Raw genomic sequence first — 18,311 nt, 5'->3', positions numbered from 1 at the left:
AACCTACTCCTGAAATCATTGTTGCGCTATATGCTAACTAATTTGAATGTAAATGTTTAAAAAATTTTTTAAAAAAAGAAAATTCTATGTGTTAACCATCAGAGACTATACTTCTGGGCATTTGTGTGAAGCAACGCTTTCTCCTCCAACTCCAACTAAAACCAGTACAAAGAGCAAAACAATATATTCAAAAACAAATGATGACAACTTCTCTGTTGTGATGCGTCTGAATTCAAGCAAGCCTCTCGGTCATAATTTATACCAAGTCTAATCATTTCAAATTGTTTCTATCTTCAGCATCAGGGCAAGTTTTCAAAACAACAAAAATGTCAGGACTATTTGCAGGAAACAGAAAAACTGATAAATTACATAGCAAAAAGAGCCACTGATTAACCACATACCCATTCACAGTAAAATCCTTCTGCTCTACTACTGAGTTTTCTGTTTTTAAATGTCCTGCCAGAGGATATTTTAAAATAATGATTTTCTTACCATTATAGAGCTTCAGTAAAATATAGAGGGCCTACCACTAATGTCTTTATTTTTTTAATCTACAGAAGTCGCAGGAAAGTCAGTACCATCTACCAATATGAGACCATCTGGTACCTCATGGTGTCTGTAGAATCGGGCCAGGTCTCAGCTCATATCCTGCCAAAAGTTGCACAAACATCTTGAGCAACCCTGCCTGTGAGGTCATGAGGATGATATCACAAAGAGGAATTCTGATGTAGGTCTACCTCCAGGATGCAACCTCACCACCTTAAAGAAAACCCTGAAGGTTCTAGATCCCTGAATCTGGAGCTGATGACAAGAAATGCAGAGGGCTCTCCCACCTCAGATGAGTAACACCTTTCTGCACTGCTGACCAGGATAAACAGTGCAGGTACGTAGAGAAAAGCACATCCACCCAAGTTCTCAGCTCAGCACCAGAAACACATTCATATATACTTCAAGATGGTAAGTTTTAATTTTGGCTCATTTTCAAACACCTTTTCTTAGTATTCTCTCCTGCAAAATTAAGCAGTTCTTAAGAATTCTAAAAACTGAGTAGGAAGCAAATCATAAACTTAAAATGTTATTTCTGCCTTGACAATCTAACTTCACCAGCCCCAATTTTTACTCTATTCACTAAGAGGAGATTATGATGTGCAAACTAGAAGTTCATTTTGGGTTTGTTTTTTTTTTTAACGTTTATTTATTTTTGAGAGACACAGACAGAGCATGAGAGGGGGAGGGGCAGAGAGAGAGGGAGTCAGAATCCAAAGCAGGCTCCAGGCTCTGAGCTGTCAGCACAGAGCCCAATGCGGGGCTCAAACTAACTATCCATGAGATCATGACCTGAGCAGAAGTTGGACACTCAACTGACTGAGCCACCCAGGCGCCCCTAGAAGTTCATTTTGAAAATGCCAAAAGCGTAAATAAAGCCTCACCACAGCTCTGCAATGGTGTATTTTTTGCTAAGAAAAGGCAAAATTGCCAGGCCATTGGTAACTGTTGTAGCTTCGCCCTCTGATGAATTTTAGAGTTCACAAGTCAGCACAAAGTAAGAATTAGTATTTAAAAAAAAAAAAAAAAAGCCTGTGTGACCCAGTCGGTTAAGCGTCCGACTTCAGCTCAGGTCATGATCTCACCACTTGTGTGTTCCAGCCCTGCATCGGGCTCTGTGCCGACAGCTCAGAGCCTGGAGCCTGCTTCAGATTCTGTGTCTCTGTCTCTCTCTCCCCCACCCCAGCTTGCACTTTGTCTTTCTCAAAAATAAATAAAACATTAAAAAAAAAAGAATAAAAATTTAGGGGTGCCTGGGTGGCTCAGTTGGTAGAGCATCTGACTTTGGCTTCAGTCATGATCTCACGTTTCAGGAGTTTGAGCCTGAGTGCTGACAGCTCAGAGCCTAGAGTTTGCTTCAGATTCTGTGTCTCCCTCGCTCTCTGCCCCTCCCCACTCATGCTCTGTCTCTCTCAAAAATAAACGTTAAAAAAATAAACTGTTATTTCTAAGCAGCTAAAAACTCTTGAATTCGGGGCACCTGGGTGCCTGAGTCAGTAAAGCATTAGACTCTTGATTTCAGCTCAGGTCATGATCTCACAGTTCATGAGATAAAACCCCACACTGGGCTCTGTACTGAGAGCATGAAGCCTGCTTGGAATTCTCTCCCTCCCTCCCTCCCTCCCTCTCTCAAAATAAATAAACAAACTTAAAAAAAAAAAAAAAACTCTTGAATTGGAAGGAAATGTAACAAAGAATTAATAATCATCTCCAGGTGATGGGATTATTGGTAGTTTTTGTATCTTTTCTGTGTTTCCTTGGGTTTCTCAAATTTTATTTAATGAATAGATGTAATTTCTTGAGAAGGAAAAAACACTAATGATTTTTAAGGCCACAGTAAAATGGCTTGAACCACAAAGAAAACACTCTGCTGTGCTGCTTCCACACAGGAACATAAATGAAGCACACAGGGCCAGCATGAGAGGTGCATATGCACACCCACACGGTGGCTAGGTGTTCACCAAGCTGATTTGTCCTCCTGGAGTCACAGACCACATTTCCCAGCTCCCTTTGCAGCTAGCATGGTCACATGACTGAGTTCTAGCCAATGGGCTATGAAGACACGTGGCCCATCGGTCACTCCTAGGCCTAGCCCCTACTATCTTCCCCTATGCAGTCCCCCATCCTGGCCCTCTGATGGCCTGATGGAGGCGAACTGGGCAACCACAAAAGCATGGCCTGAGGATCGTGGGGTCACAACACAGAAGAAGCCTGGATCTCTGAATCACTTCTCCCGTTCGCCCATCAGTAAAAACCCACCCTGGACTTTCCCATAACTGAAAATGAACTTCTACCTGTTTCGGAGCACCTGTGTGCCTCAGTTGGTTGAGTGTGCGACTTCAGGTCATGATCTTGTGGTTTTTGACTTCAAGCCCCACCTCAGGACCTCTGGCCGTCAGCAGAGCCCGCTTCAGATCCTCTGTCCCTCTCTCTCTCTGCCCTTCCCCCACTCATATTTTCTCTCTCTCTTTCTCTCTCTCCCCCTTACTCCCCCCTCCCCTCTCTTTCTCAAAAATAAACATTGGGGCGCCCAGGTGGCTCGGTCAGTTGGGCATCTGATGCTTGGTTTTGACTCGGGTCATGATCTCACAGTTCGTGAGTTCAAGCCCCACACTGGGCTGATGGCAGGGAGCCTGCTTGGGATTCTCTCTCTTTCTGCACTCCCCTGCTCACACTCACTCTCTCTCTCTCTCTCTCTCTCAAAATAAATGGATAAACTTAACTAGTCTTTAAAAATAAATATTTTTTTTAAAAAACCTTCTACCTAATTACTAAAATTAATGGGGTCTGTCACAGAAGTTAGCTCTTCTTAATGTGGTAACAAAGATAAAAACTCTGCTTTAGAATCATCTCGACCAAGTCAACTCAAAGAAATTTTTAGGATACAGTGCCTGGGTGGCTCAGTCGATTGAGCAACTGACTTCAGCTCAGGTCATGATCTCACAGTTTGTGGGCTAGAGCCCCATGTTGGGGTCTGTGCTGACAGCATGGAGCCTGCTTTGGATTCTCTGTCTCCCCCTCTCTCTGCCCCCTCCCATTGGCAAGCATGCTCTCTCTAAACATTTTTAGGATAAGCACTTGAGACAGAAATATTTCACACCACAAGAGCATAATTCTATGAATAATAAATAAAAGTACCATATTTTCTTAAAAGCAAAAAGACATTTTACTGGCAAGGGCAAAATAGGTGTAAAAAATACACAAGTCTGACTATAGCACGCTAAAAGTTATGTGAGCTACGACTGATGAGTTGACAACGTGTTCAGTTAGATGACAGCAGTATTCTACTTCTGTGCACATTTGAAATTCTCCATAATATAAAGTTTTTATCATAGGAGGCATTTTAGTAATGTCTAAACTCCGCCTTCTCCCTTATAACCTAAAAAAAGCTTAAGCAATTTACAGAAACAAGAGACTCCTTAAAATAAGCAATTCCCAAAAATAAGCATGGTATAAACCATGTTCAAATGAAAGCAATAATGTTCTTCATAATTCTCTGATTCTTTTAAGGCTTAGTTTACTCATTTTTGTTTTATTGTTGTTTTTATTTACTGCTATAAAAAATGTTATGACTTAAAAAAATAAAAGTATCAACCGAGAGACTGGGAAATTAACACGTGGATTCCGTCCCAGCTGGATGACCTTGCACTAGCATTTAACCCCTTTCCAGACCTCAGTATCCTCAGTTAGAACTGGAGGTTACTAAGTAAAACCCATTTCCAACCCCACCCTTTTGTGGTTTGACTATTTTGGATTTCAAATCCAAACTCCCTAAGTGAAAGGGCAAGGATCCAAAGTGAAAGGAAAGCCACAGTGGCTGTAACTTTGCCAAAGTAAGAGTACCCTGCCACCTGTGAAGAGAAGCCTCCTCTGATAAGATCGGCTCCCGCAAGCTCGGCACGCCTGGCACCCTCCAGGAGGGCATCGTGTCTTCCCCGGCAAATCACATCCCATGCTGCACCTGGTCCCCTCCAGGCGCACTTCGCCCCACAAGTTATTTACTAACTCTGGAAATCGGAAGTCAGGAGGCAAAGGAGAGCTGAAGAACCTGCAATGAGGTTACTCTGCCAGGAGAGGGAGTCGGACACTGAGCCTCTGGAAACCCGCTGCGTGCTAAGGACAGAGGCATCTGGAGACCCAGGTTTCAACTCTGCTCTGCTGGGGACGGGGAGGAAACCCAGCACCAGACAAGTTACATGACTTACCTAGAGACAGCTGCACTCGGAGATTTCCGCGCTGCCTTTTAATTCTAAAATGATCAAAGTTCACAAACTTAATAACAGAAGGGAAGGGGAAAGAACGTCTGAGAGTAATGGAAAGTCTAGTTTGATAGGTTTCTGAAGCTCACTTTCAAGTCAAGCTTGAGAGAAAAATTCAAAGGCTGTGTTCTAATATCATATTCCGGAATTTGGGAGGTCCATTCACAGCTTAATCCTGTCCCCTGGAGTCATGGTTATGTAAGTGTCCGTTGTATGCTGTGTCACTCGCTGTCCCCACCTCCAACACGGGAGATGCAGTGTAACCTGAGCTGGTCTGCTTCAGCCACTGAACACGCTTACACAATACTCTGGTAGCTTTCCAAACGGTTCGTACTTCCACCAAAGAAAGGCAAGTCATTCGATTTTCCCCCATTTCAGTTTCATTCACCTTCACATCTATGTACAGAAAAAAAACTGGAGAAGATGAAACTGAAGAACATTTACATATTTTCTTCAATTCTTGAGTAAAACAGGAAAGGTCAAGTATTTCGACTGCGAAGACGACCATCAAAACCCCATCAATAAGCTGATGGGCCTGTGTGGGGCCAATTCAACACATCTCCTTTCCTGGCTGACCTGAGCTTACACTCTTGGGGTGGGAACTGCACAGTCACGCCTCGCACCCCAAGGACGGTCTGTGTTTGCACCACCCTGAGCATTCCCCTGGGGCAGGGCTTCTGGGACGTTCTCTAAAAGAATTCAAGCAGATGCATCACCTCCTCGTGGGGTCCTTCCTGACCACTGTCCCTGCCCTACCGCCTCCTCCTCTGCACTACACCAGCCACTGGGAGCTCTTCTATTACTGAACGATGCATCACACTCCTGTCTCGTCCTCATAGCATGCGATGACTAAGTTCCTCATGGTCAGGGGTAAGATCTGTCTTTGCATCCAAAGGACCTAAGAAAGTACCCGGTACGCAGTAAGAGTACAAAAAAGTTCTGAACTGACTCAACATCCAAACAAGAACCCGTAAAATGACGCGATACTGCAGTTTTCAAACTAAAGCATCAAGTGATTCTGTCTCACTTTCTCTAAGCCTTTGACAAAGATGACAGGAATAGAGAATTTCCCAGCCCAGGGGCTTCTTTTAAAAGTAGCCCAACAACGCTACGGACAAACTATTTGATTACTTCCTCCAGTGAGTGGGACATCACAGTTGTTAAGTATCAAGTTAGATCATTAGCTATGTTGACAGTACCATACTTTCTAGACCAGCACTGTGTGATAAAAGTATAATGTGAGACAAATGTATAATTTTCAATTTTCTAGTAACAGAATTTGGAAAACTAAAAACAGCTGAAATATTTTATTTAACCAAATATATCCAAAATAATTTTTCAAAATGTCATCAGTATTAGCATTATTAATAGGCTGTATCACATTACTTTTTTTCCTACTAGGTCTCTGAAACCCTTTGTGTATTTTCATATTTAGAGCACATCTCAGCTTGGACTTAGCACATTTCAAGTGCCCAACCGCCCTATGTGGCTTGTGGCTACTGGACTGTACAGGTCTAGAATACGTGCTTAAGGCAAAATACAAAGTAAGTAGCCTTCCTCTTGGCACTGATAATAAAGTTGCCAGGTGCCCCAAATCTCCCCGTGTGTGCAATATTCACCTTCCTAACTCCTAACATATGTGAGGAAAAGGAAAAATGTAAAATCTTGAATATAAAACTGAGTAATTTTATCGTTAAGAGGAGGGGTAAGCATCTGCAGTAACAGGATCTTTAAAATATGTTTGACCGGGGATACGTAACGTAGAAAGAGGTCTTGCTTATAGCACGAGGCACTGGCCAGCAAACCTGATAGCTCAATACTACGAGTTTGAAAATAACCCACACAAAACTCAAAGCAAAGCACAGACACTACAGACAGTACTGAGTTACATATGAAAATTTAATAAGCGTGTCTCGAGATACACGAGAGGAACCGGAGAATCACTGACTGGCAGGTTTAAGGCCAATGTGGCCGGAGCAGCATTTCAAGTACAAAGAAGGGAGTGAGAGCATTTTTCTACTGAAGCAGCACAGCACCGCGCTTGCTGCCCTCTGGACGGCAGGAAACCAAGGCAGAGGCAAGGAGCGGCCGGTAGGAACACACGGAAAGGGAGGCTCGGGGACTGGAGGGCAAAACCGCAGGGCAGTAAGTAAGGGTGCACCCGCAGCGTCAGCTACTCATTTCTTACTAATCTGGTATTTTATTTCCCCCTCACCTTTAGTAAACTGTCTGACTTTGAAACAGTCTAGCGGCTATAGTTTAAGATTTAAGATCCAGAGGCGCCTGGGTGGCTCAGTCGGTTAGGCGTCTGACTTCGGCTCAGATCATGATTTAACAGTCCATGAGTTCGAGCCCCACGTCGGGCTCTGTGCTGACAGCTCAGAGCCTGGAGCCTGCTTCCAATTCTGTGTCTCCCTCTCTCTCTGCCCCTCCCCTGCTCATGCTCTGTCTCTCTCGGTCTCAAAAATAAATAAAAACATTTAAAAAAATTTTTTTAAAGATTTAAAAAATCTCTCACATTTTCACTTTTGAGAAACTCTGTTAATCTTCTGAATGAAGACACACAACGCTGGTCAGGGGACGGAGAGCATCTCCTCCAGAGCAGAATGTCACGAGCAAGCGCATGAGAGTCAGTATGAACTGATGATGAGTGACACGAGCTGCTGAAGTCCTCATTGGTTCCGGCCTCCCAGAAGCCTGCCCCTTGAGCACAGGGAAAATGTGCAAGGTGTCACCAAACACAGTTGAGGGCACAGGCCACAGAAGACCCACTGCTTCAAATCAGTGCAGTAACAAGTGAGGTAAACTAGAGAGAAGAGCAAGCAGGGTTCTGGAGCCATTTGGTTTCAGCAGCAACCAGCTGGCTGGCCTAACGGCCAACAGGATCTTAAACCTGAGACGTAAGTCTATGGAGGCTGGTGCCTGCGATGACAGGGACGCTCCAAACCGCCCCTCTGTCGAGCCCGCCATCTCCAGCGGAGGATTAAAAGACTCGGGAATAATGAAAACACCAGCCAGGAGAAAAGGCCATGCAGCCCTGTCAGAAATTAATACACGCGAGAAGAGAACAATTTTCCGAAGTGGAAAGAAAAGAAAGAGAATCCATCTCCCTGAGAGCTGACTCTGTCTTTCCAAGGCATATGCCTAAAAGGGTGGAGCAAGGTCTCAAATTTGCTCAGGAGGCCAGAGCCTCTGAAAACAGTGGTGTTCTTCACAGAATATCATGAAATACTGAGACACGGTACAAAAAAATGATTAATATATAGTAGCATGAGCCTAAGACTTAGAGAAAACAAAATACACAACACCTAACTTTTTCAATAAGCCAGAGTCAGACAGCTTTAAAATTAGCATAAAGATTCAAAACACAAAGTGCATATCTCTAGCAAGGATAGAGTACAAGAGATAAAAGATAAGTAAATAGCGTAGTCACTGTTTGTTGATCAATGTGAAAAGCACATTTAGACACTAAAGGACACAGGGTCCTTTAGGAAGGGTCAGAAGATTCATTGATGCCTTAATTCAAAAGGTGCCATAAGGAAGTTGTACTTCCAATCTCTAACTGGTAGAGGCCTTACAAAGCAATTTATGAAATCAGTCTACCAATCTCAAGTGTTGGTTTGAGAGGATCATACAATAAGATACTAATGCAGAAACGTTTACCACATCTCTCTATCAAAGTCAGAAGTAGAATATAAGCGATTCAAGACTCAGTTCAGGATGTCTGCTGAATGAAGTCAGAACAGGGTATCGATAGACAGACATGACCATTTCAAAAATTATTCTGTGCTTAAAAAGTGTGTATTTTTAAGACTCAACGTATGAAATAGGGCACAATACAGTGGCGCCCAGAACTTCACAGTCTATAGCAGTTTTAAAAAGGAGAAGGAAGGGTATGAAATCCAACCAAGGCAAAGAGATCTGGAGCATTAGGTGATTTTTCTAGAAGATGAAACTCTGTGCCATGATGCAACCGCCTGTAATTACGAATGCCTTTACACAGCTCAGTTTGAATGAAGATTTACGTTCTTGCTACTTAAACAGAAAATAAGCAGCCTCCCAAAGTTCTTCCATCTGCAAAAGAATTTTTTTTAAAAAGGGAACACGGAAAGCTGAATAAATTAAGCTATTCTCATTTACACAAGTTTCTACAAAATTCCTATGACTCTGTAACTCTAATACCACCAGCTTAGAGGCAGATCTTCAAAGGGACAAAAATTACCAGGCCTGGTTGGTATCTCCCAGAAGAACTTAATAGGTCGAGAGCAGTCAATTATACTAATGTGTCAAAAGGAGCAAATGTGCTTAATATAGCACCATAAAATTTTAGCATCAGAAGAGACCTTAGCAATCTAGTTCAACTTCCTCATTTTACCACTGAGGAAATGGATTCTAAAAAGTGAAATTACTTTTTTTTTGAACATTTACTTATTTTTGAGAAAAACAGAGACAGAGTGTGAGTGGGGGAGGGGCAGAAAGAGAGGGAGACACAGAAACCGAAGCGGGCTCTAGGCTCCGAGCTGGTAGCACAGAGCCTGATGCGGGGCTCGAACCCATGAACCGTGAGATCATGACCTGAGCTGAAGTCGGACACTCAACGGACAGAATCACCCAAGTGCCCTGTGAAATCACTTGTTAAGGTCACTTAACAGTTTAGAACATAAACCTCAATCTCCATATTAAAGACTCCTGCCCCTCAAGTGTACTGATGAATAAAATCTCTGATCTGTTATATACAGTAATGAGATGAGTCAATCCCCAGCCAAGTTAAAACTGGTGTCCCTTTCCAATTTTCACAAAGGAATAAATACTGTTGCTTGCCCTTAAACAGTCTAACATTGCCCATACTAAAAGCAAACACATACCAGCTGTTTGTTCTGAACAAGAAAACGGCACAAAGGTTAACTCACAAAACAATGACTTGCTTACTTGGGTTTTTTTTCTCTCTTTATAAAAACCTCTCTTGTTTTTACTCTGCAAATAAGCAAGTTTAACATTTGCTATAGGTCTTTGGATTCAATGGAAAAAAAAAAATCACATTCCTATTTTCAGAGTACTGAGGGATACCTGGCTATTTCAAGAGAAGATACAACTCTACTAATTTTCCTCCCGAATCCGTAAGTTGCTTTTCTGTACAACCATCCTAGATGCAGTAAACAGAGACTAAGACATGGTTTCATTTGGATCTGAACACCAGCCTCATTGTTGGTTATTTTTCCATGCTTAGGTAATCTTCCACAGAGACACACAGCAGGTTCTATCAGACCTGAGAAGGAAAAATCCCACCTTTGGGGTGCCTGGCTGGCTCAGTCAGCAGAGCAAGAGACTCTTGATCTCAGGGTTGTGGGTTCGAGCCCCATGTGGGGTACAGAGATTACTTAAAAATAAAATCTTAAAATAAACACACACACCTTTAATTAAACTCTGGGAAATAAAACTGACAAATATACAAATATAAAACTGACAAACATCACAAATATACAAATATACAAATTTGCCTGAAACTTGGCAAAAGGCACAAGTTCTGACATGAGGAAGAGATGCTTTTCCATGCTGAATATTTAACTCCTCATAAATTACAAGTTTTTCAGTGACAACTGTTCGTTAAAAATGTGCCCTTTAATAATGGCAAGACACTCCTACTCAAATTAACTTCCGAAAACATGGCCAGGAACAAAGGTTTTAATTTTCCACACTGGTAGGTGTGGGTCTTTCCCCCTTTCTGTGCAATGAGCAGCCAGGAAGACACAACGGCCCGAAGGGAAGGGGAAGAAGACTTCTAACATTCAGTGAGTTTTACACACGTTAATTCATTGAATCTGCACGGCAACTACTACACGAAGTGGCTATTATCCCCCATTTACAGATGAGAACACTGAGCTCCAGAAGGTTAAGCACTTTGTAGAAGGTCTTCCATAAAGTAACAGAGCCAGGGTCTCTTGTCAGGCAAAAGGGCTGAATTCTTGTTCGTGACCCGACTTCCATTACCACTTCTGGGTTCCCCCAGAGCAGACGGTGTGCCTGTTTCACTCAACTTTGTGTCTCCAACATCTGGGTAGTGCCTCACCACAGCAGGTACTCAGTAAGTGACTGACGGGTACGTAAATTTAAAGATAATTGGCAAACTCCACAACAATAAAAACCCAATTCCAAACCGGGCAAAGGACTTGAATACGCATTTGTTCAAAGACACACAGATGGCCTATAGGCATATGAAGAGATGCTCAACATCACGAATCTTTAGGGAAATGTCAATCAGAATTACAGGGAGACCCACCTCATATCCATTACGATGACTACCACCAAAAAATTAGAAAATAACAAGTGTCGGTAATGATGTGGAAAAATTGGAACCCTGCGCACTGCTGGTGGGAATACAAAATTGTGCGGCCTCTGTGGAAAACAGTACGGTGGTTCCTCAAAAAATTGAAAACAATTACCATACGATCCAGCAATTCTACTTCTGGGTATTTATCCAAAAGAACTGAAAGCAAGGCCTCAAAGCAGTGTTTGTACACCCCCATTCACAGCAATAAGCATAACAGCTGAAACACAGAAGCAATCCAAGCACCTATTGACAGATGAATGGATTAGCAAAATATGGTCTATACATATAACGGATATTATTCAGCCTTAAAAAGGAAAGAGATTCTGACATCTGCTATAACATGGATGAACCTTGAGGACATTAGGCTAAGTGAAATATGTCACTCACAAAAAGACAAATACTTTGTGATTCCACTTATATAAGGTACTTAAAGTCACAGAGGGGTGACTGGGTGGCTCAATCAGTTAAGTGTCCAACTCTTGACCTCAGCTCAGGTTATGATCTCACAGTTCATGAGTTCCAGCCCCAATTCAGGCTCTGCACTGACAGCGCGTGAAGCCTACTTTGGACTCTCTCACTCTCTCTCTCTCTCTCTCTCTTTCACACACACAATAAACTTAAAAAAATTTTTTTATTAAAAAAAGTCATATAGACAGAAGGTAGAATGACGGTTGCCAGGGAGAAGGGGAATGGAGATTTAGTGTTTACTGGAGTTTCACTTTTGCAAGATGAACAGAGTTCTGGAAAAGGATGGTGGTTAATGGCTGCACAACAACACTAATGTACTTCATGTACACAAACTGTAAACTTAAAAATGGCTAAGATGGTAAAGTTTACATCACAGGTATTTTACCACAATAAAAACAACTGGGGGGAAAAAAGATACTTGGCATTCTTCTGTACACTTTCATGCTAAACAGTAACATACTATTGTTCTGCACTTTACTTTTACACTTAAATTCTGAAAGCCAAAATAAAAGATAATTGGTATATTCTCCAAACAATTGCCCAAATGCCCAATAAGCACATGCAAAGGTGTTCAACATCACTAGCCATGAGGCAAATGCAAATCAAAATAACAATGAGATACCACATTTCACCCTCACGAGAATGACTGTAATCAAAACAAAACAAAAAACCATGAATTGGCAAGGATGTGGAAAAAATGGAACCTCATTCATTGATGATGCTACTTTAGAGAACAGTTCGTGGTTCCTCAAAAGGTAGAGCTCCCATATGAACCAGCAATTCCACTCCTAGGTATATACCCAAGATAAATGAAAACATATGTCCACTCACAAACTTATACACTGATGTTCAGAACAGCATTATTCGTAATAGGCAAAAAGTGGAAACCGACATGTTCATGAGCTGATGAACAACAAAATGTGGTATATCCATGCAATGGAATATAATTTAACCCGAAAAAGGATAAAGTATTGATACGGGTACAACACAGATGAACTCTGAAAACATTCTGCTAAGTGGAATGAGTCAGTCACACTGTAGGATTCCATTTACGTGAAATGTCCAGAATAGGCAAGTCTATAGAAAGAGAGTAGGGCTGGTGGTACAGGGTTCCTTCTTGGTAGAAAGAAAATATACTAAAATTGATCGTGGTGATAGTTGCACGATCTGCACAAAGATCGTTTACCCAGCAGATTTTCCCGTTTATCACCTACAACCGGGTATTTTTGACCAAACAACAGAAAAAAGACTCACAGACAACTCAGTGATTAGAAAATGCTAAAGACCAACAGGATGAACTCCTCATCAGGGCAGAGAGGCCTTTCCTTGATATAAACTCAAACTCCTTAGTTTTATTTTCTGTTACTTGCCCTCAAAATAGAGAGCAATAGGCTATCTGTTCCTATCTCAACATGCTACCTTTATGCCAATCTGGCCTAGAATGTCTTACCTAAACTACCTCTGCCTCGAAACCCCAGATTTCCATCAATGCCAAACACAAGCGCTAATTCCTACTTGGGAAGCCTTCCTGGATTCCCTCCCATACACACACCCTCAAGCCAAATGAACTGATCGTCTTCCAGGGTCCCGTCCCATCTCACCCACAGTAGCGGTCTCACCTTGCAAGACACAGAGCTGCTTGTACCCAGCAGGGCCTTCAGAGCACTCAACACATGTTTGATGAACGGGCATTTCTGGGGCTCTCTGCCACCCCACAGGACACTTTCTATTAGTCACATCTACCTGAAAAGCTTTTTTATAAACCTAACCATGCACAAAACAAAACAAAACAGACAAGCAGCAATACAGGACTGGCCTTTTTGATGTTCCCTGGCCAGTTTGGTATTTGAAAGCACGAACTCCCTCTGCACTACTGTTACCCCCTGACAAGGTTATCTAGAGCTCTCCAGTTCAACAAAGCCAAATCCCTTGCATCAATACAGGAAACCCCTAGGGTGGCCAGGACAAGTGTCACCCCCATTTTACAGAGCAACAAGCATATAGAGAAAGGCTAAGCAACTTGCCCAAGCTGGGGCTGAAGCAAATCCAGGACCTCAAACTTTTTCACTGTAGTTCTGATTCCCCATGCTGGTTTGTTGAGAGTGCTTCCAGTGAAAATATTACACTTCTAATGACTTAAAAATAGTAATATAAATCCAGACATACTTTTCTAAGTATTAAAAAAACGCGGGGGGAGGGTGTGTATGTGGCTCTTGATCTCGGGGTTTTGAGTTTGAGCTCCATCTTGAGTGCAGCAATTACTCAAAAATAAAATCTTTAAATAAAAAAAAATTTTAAGATAAAAGATGGAAGGACAGACTCTAAAATACTGAAATGATTTTCTCTGGGCAGTAGGATTCTAGGTAATTTGCTTTTTTCTGTGTTTTTGTATTATGTGTTTGTTTTATACGTTACGCGTTGAATCCACATATTAGAAGACAATATATATTATTAAAATGTTAAGGACCATTTTAAAACCGGTATATACGGAAATATACCTGAGAATATCCGAAAAATAATCACTTCACTGTGATTATAAATGTTTACAAAACTTTTTTCTAAAATCTAAAGTTGACGCTGATAATAGCTTCTCAATGTAACAGCCTAGGTAAGCCATATATGCCCTACAACAGAAATCAGCAATATGGTTTCATGATACACACACGTTTTTTCTAGTCACTCATGTGTGAAAGATACTTAGTGATAATAGTTTTCTTTCACTCAGGCCATAAAAAAATTACCAAGCCTATAAAGTTTATTTATTCTACAGTCTGGAAAAGTCTCAATAGGATCCTTCCTGCCCTAAGGTATTAGAACATAATGTCTCCAATAAGAAATCATTCTTAGAGGAGTAAATCAGTTAAGGCAGAGAAGGCAGGAGGTCAAAAGATTTGGTTAAAAGATTTTTAGGGAAATATTCCAATATCTCTTACCTTTCCTGAGAGGAGAGGGGGAAAAATATGCCAAATATTTCAGCGTAAAATAGTAAAATAGTAATATAAATCCTACATGACAAGGGATTTGTAGAATCCGGGGGAAAAAACTCATTAAAGTTGCCATCCCTTTAGGTATCGAGCCCAGATTTTAAATGATTTGCACACCGAACATCTGGGTCTTCAGGCCTTTAACTTCAGAGACTAAATCAAGGACTCGGCAATTTTAATTGTAAAAAACGGGCAGAGTTAAAACTGGGCTCTTATCCAAGCTATACTCAGATATAAGTAAGCAAAAGAGAATACAAATATCAAACCACTTAATTCAAATCACAAGTATATTAGACCTTAGCCTTACATAAAACATTAGGGCAGCAAAATATCTATACTTTCATTATGATTCTGGAGAAGAGGTAGAGAATACATTTCCCCAGGGAAAGAGATACCCAAGAGAGTTGCAACTATGGATCTGTAATGGGGCTACTTCCTCTTTTCAAAGATTTTACGAAGAAGACTTTTAAGATTTTGTTGCTGAACCACTTAAGATAGACAATTAAAAACCAGACCCACCCATTGAGTTAGTGCTAGTGGAATGTGTCCTTCTGGAAGTGCCAGATGGAGATTTAAAAAAAAAAAAAAAAAAAAAAAAGCTCTTTACTAATTGTGGCCAAGATTCCTTGGTACTTGGTGCCAGGACCAGGATATTAACCCAGATGTCCTAGCCAAATTCAAGGTTGGTTAATTACTATCTGCCAAACTTTAAAAAAAAAAAAAAAAAAAAAAAAAATCCTCTGTTCCCCTGATTGAAATCTGAAGAGGTCACTCTTACTTGAAATTCTTGTGTAGTACCATCAGTCAATATGTTTTCCCTTAAAAGAGCATTGTAACTCAAATGCTGATTTAAAGCATATGGATTCTCTGAGTTACATCTACATGGGAAACATACACTATGTATATTAAAAATATGTAAGATACTGTAATAGTTTAAAGCCCCCCTAAGTAGTTACCTAAAAAATTCATATCCAGAGAAATACGGACAATACTTTCCAATTAAGATTGAAGAGACTTACATGAAGGTTTGTATTAAACAGAGATTTTGAACATGAAACTTTTAAGACTAAAAAGGAAGGCTTTGCTGCCAGGAGCACAATTCCAGGAAAAAGCTATATATGCAATGCCAGTTACAAGGCCTCCCAGGGTTGAGCAAAGATCCTGCATACAAATAGCAAAGTATACACACTCACTAGCAAGGCTGAACATCAAGTACTGGTCTGGCCTGCCAGCCATTTAAGGTGCCACAGCCAACAAACTCTGCACATTGCTTAAAATACCATCAAGTAGGGGCGCCTGGGTGGCTCAGTCGGTTAAGCATCCGACTTCAGCTCAGGTCACGACCTCACGGTCCGTGAGTTCGACCCCTGCATCGGGCTCTGGGCTGAAAGCTCGGAGCCTGGAGCCTGCTTCCGGTTCTGTGTCTCCCTCTCTCTCTGCCTCTCCCCTGTTCATGCTCTGTCTCTCTCTGTCTCAAAAATAAATAAATGTTAAAAAAAATAAATAAATAAATAAATAAATAAATAAAATACCATCAAGTAGGGTTCAATTTCTAGCTCTGTACTCACTGGCTGTGTGGCATTTTAGACAAATTAGTAAAATTCTTTGAGCCTCAGTTCCCTCATATTTAACTTTTGCTTCAACAAAACCAATAACATGTTATTAACCTGTATCTTTCACTATTTTAAAGTATTTTAATAAACACATATTTTAAGGACTATAACCTATATAGTCTTAAATTACCTGCCCCCTCCCAAACTCCCACCTCAGGACCTTTGCACTTACTACTCCTCTTCCTACTGTGCCCTTCCCTCAAGGATCTACATTCCCTCACTTCCTCTAGATCTCTAAAGTTACATAGTCAGCCAGGTCTCCTCTTGCCATCCTATCTAAAATTTCCATTACCCTAACTCTTGTCCCCAAACTGCATATTTCCCCTTCCCTGACTTTTTTTTTTCTTACCATGTGTCACTGTCCAGCACACATTTTATTAATATGGTTATCGTATGCCTCCCTTACTTGAAGGGGGGATTCCAAGAGAGCAAAGATTTCAGTTTTATCCACTGCTATATCATCAGCACCCAGGACGGCACACAGCAGTGCTCAATAAATATCTGTTGAGTGAATACCAAATGAGACTTAATACAGCCCACAGATAGGTACTCCAGAGCCCCACCTGCTGCCTTTGGGGAGAATATCACAACACTTCAAAAATACTGTGAAGAACTATAGGCCCGTCACAACTAATCAACACCACTGTCCATTCTTTCTATCTGAAAAACACACTCAACCCCACACCTCATTTGTACAAGGAAATTAAGAAACTGAAAACTGGGATAAAATAGAAAAATGGAAAGTAGTATGGTTAAAGTATAAAATTTCCTTTCAATGTTAAGAAATATTAAGCCATCTCCACGTAACTTTACCACACTACCCTCTGCTTTTTTCTTGAGCTTTGACTCCTATAAAACCAATCTTAACAACCTATGAACCTCCTATTTGCTATCAACTAAGTAATATTTACCAAACACAGGATTCTGCAGAATCCTGCAGAGGATCCTATGAACTGAAATATAAGGGGGTGCCCAACTGGCTCAGTCAGTAGAGTATGCAACTCTTTTATTTATTTAATAATTTAAGCAAGTTTTTTTTAAATGGTTGTTTATTTTTTTTTTTTTCAACGTTTTTTTATTTATTTTTGGGACAGAGAGAGACAGAGCATGAACGGGGGAGGGGCAGAGAGAGAGGGAGACACAGAATCGGAAACAGGCTCCAGGCTCTGAGCCATCAGCCCAGAGCCTGACGCGGGGCTCGAACTCACGGACCGCGAGATCGTGACCTGGCTGAAGTCGGACGCTTAACCGACTGCGCCACCCAGGCGCCCAAAATGGTTGTTTATTTTTGAAAGAGAGTGAGAGAGTACAAGCAGGCGGGGGGTGGGGGCGGTGGGCAGAGAGAGAGGGAGACAGAATCTGAAGCAGGCTCCAGGCTCTGAGCTGTTAGCACAGTGCCTGACGTGGGGCCCGAACCCAAGAACAGTGAGATCATGACCTGAGCCAAAGTCAGATGAACTTGGACCGAGCTACCCAGGTGCCCCAGTAGAGCATGCAACCCTCGATCTCTGGGTTGTGGGTTTGAGCCCCACACTGAGTGTATAGATTACTTAAAAAAAAAAAAAAAAATCTTAAAAAATAAAATAGCCCCACATGGGGCTCTGCACTGACAACGGGGAGCCTGCTTGGATTCTCTCTCTCCCCCTCTCTGTCACTCCCCCATTCACTCTCTCTATATCAAAACAAATAAACTTAAAAAAAAAATAAGAATAGGGATCCCTGGATGGCTCAGTCAGTCAAGCGTCTGATTTCGGCTCAGGTCATGATCTGACAGCTCAGAGCCTGGAGCCTGCTTTGGTTTCTGCGTATCCCTCTCTTCTGCCTCTCCTCTGCTCGCTCTCTTTGTGTGTGTGTGTTTCTCTCTCAAAAATAAACATTAAAAAATTTTTAAATAAATAAAATATAAAGTGAAAAATAAAGTGGAAGGTCCTTACCACATACATTTCCAGAATGAAAAAAAAAAAAAATATATATATATATATAGCCAGAAATAAATCTACAAATAATGACACCAGGCAGCCAATAAGTGATAAATTCAAAGATGCCTGCCTCTGTATGGAGCACAAGAGGACCAGTTCATCTCTAATTAACCATCTATTGGGTTTACAATCCC

General features: G+C 41.4%; 1 protein-coding gene and 1 long non-coding RNA gene across 15 annotated transcripts in view; one reads left to right on the top strand and one right to left on the bottom strand.

The window, feature by feature from the left end:
• Positions 1 to 18,311, bottom strand: part of CLIP1 (CAP-Gly domain containing linker protein 1) — a 124,487-nt gene that overhangs the window by 103,845 nt on the left and 2,331 nt on the right. Inside the window, exon 1 of one of the 13 annotated variants that reach the window (XM_042961894.1) lies at positions 607 to 688. The exons of 10 other annotated variants lie outside the window; for them this stretch is intronic. The gene's annotated coding sequence lies outside the window, so the exon portion shown is untranslated. 2 more of the 13 variants (XM_042961895.1, XM_042961896.1) reach the window with 2 other exon arrangements.
• The window catches only part of LOC122232502, a 52,366-nt gene continuing 34,785 nt past the window's right edge, over positions 731 to 18,311 (top strand). The window contains exons 1-2 of one of the 2 annotated variants that reach the window (XR_006209822.1): positions 731 to 957; positions 9,858 to 9,922. This is a non-coding gene — a long non-coding RNA (uncharacterized LOC122232502). The remainder of the gene's footprint in view (positions 958 to 9,857; positions 9,923 to 18,311) is intronic. The other variant, XR_006209821.1, reaches the window with a different exon arrangement.

Source organism: Panthera tigris, chromosome D3, assembly GCF_018350195.1.
Source record: "Panthera tigris isolate Pti1 chromosome D3, P.tigris_Pti1_mat1.1, whole genome shotgun sequence".
NCBI lineage: Eukaryota > Metazoa > Chordata > Mammalia > Carnivora > Felidae > Panthera > Panthera tigris.
The sequence above is the reverse complement of the archived record's forward strand: the minus strand, read 5'-3'. Positions and strand labels throughout refer to the sequence as shown.